The following is a 1,409-nucleotide window of genomic DNA, read 5'->3' as shown; positions in this document are numbered from 1 at the left end:
TGAGCCTGCTTCTTCCTCTCCCTCTCCCCCTGGTTGTGTTCCCTCTCTCGCTGGCTGTCTCTATCTCTGTCAAATAAATAATAAAATCTTTAAAAAATAAATAAATAAATAAANATATATGAGCCATGTGAGCATATTAGTTGAAAAATTAGAACTTGGTTGGTTGTGAACCTATAATAATTAATTTGGTGTTAAGTCTATTTTTGCCTATATTTGGAAGTTTGGAAAAAAACAGATTTGAACTGAGGAGTTAGACAGGCTCTTTTAGGAAATGAACTTTTCTTCCCTCTCATTTTTTTTTCTTAGCCATCTGTTCTTTTTGCTCTTTCTCTTAGGTGATAACATTTCTGGTTTACTTAATAGGTCCGAGGAATAAGGAGAGAGCTCCTTTTACTGGTGGTATTAAAAGTGGGCTCAGATCCAATCCAAGGCACAGACTTTATCATCTAACCCTTACCAGAAAGTCTAATTTCTCTTATAACTTACTGATAAATAAGTTCATCATCTAGTACAGAGGTCAACTTTAGTTTTCATATTTGCCTAATACATGCAGGTATGCGACTCAAGGAAGGCTGTAATATAAATAGAAGTTTATTTATTTTGGGACAAGTGATCAAGAAACTTAGTGATGGACAAGTTGGGTAAGTTTATTCCATTGTACATTTACCTATTAATGCTTACATCTTGCATGAGGTTGAAAATTATGATACTTCCCTGTATTAAGTAGCTTTTGTGATTCTGTGAGCAAGCCTAGCTTCTTAGACATATGACCGTGACCTACTAAATTTGCTTTTTATCTTAAATATGATTTAGTTAGTAGTTTTGATCTGCCTCATGTAACTGTAAAGAATTTTTAAACTGTAGCTAATTTAAGGTTCTGCATTAAAAACCAACCACTTCTGTTGTATAAAAACTCTTACTATTTTTTTCCCAAACCTCTTTCTCACTAAGTGGTTTCATAAATTATCGAGATAGTAAATTAACATGAATTCTCCAGAATTCCTTGGGAGGAAATGCAAAGACACGTATTATCTGCACAATTACTCCAGTGTCCTTTGATGAAACCCTTACTACTCTATAGGTGAGTTTGATTTTGATTTCAATATGGGGGAAAATCATCTATAAGAAAAAATTACCCACTATAATTAGGTATCTTCTTTTTAATGACATAACATACCTGCCGCAATAAAACTGATGCATTGCCTACTAAATAGTATTCCTTTATTTTCCCAAATTTCAATCATTTATATCCCACCTCCAAATTTTTGCCACATCCAACAATATTATACTATTTTTCTTTAAAAAAAATTTTTCACTTTTTCTACTTATTGTAGAAGAAAACTTTGTCTCATTCCCATGAATGAAAAACTAATATGACTTTTCAACAAATAGGTGTGTGTGTTTATAAC

At 32.5% G+C, this 1,409-nt stretch overlaps 1 long non-coding RNA gene across 1 annotated transcript; it reads left to right on the top strand.

Moving 5' to 3' along the window:
* The first annotated feature begins 86 nt into the window (after positions 1–86).
* LOC117800726 lies at positions 87–1,409 on the top strand. The gene is made up of 2 exons (XR_004623154.1): positions 87–641; positions 952–1,409. It is a non-coding gene; the product is annotated as an uncharacterized LOC117800726 (long non-coding RNA).

The sequence above is a fragment of the Ailuropoda melanoleuca genome, unplaced genomic scaffold (genome assembly GCF_002007445.2).
Source record: "Ailuropoda melanoleuca isolate Jingjing unplaced genomic scaffold, ASM200744v2 unplaced-scaffold76011, whole genome shotgun sequence".
Classification (NCBI taxonomy): Eukaryota; Metazoa; Chordata; class Mammalia; order Carnivora; family Ursidae; genus Ailuropoda; species Ailuropoda melanoleuca.
This window is presented reverse-complemented; position numbering and strand designations above follow the sequence as displayed.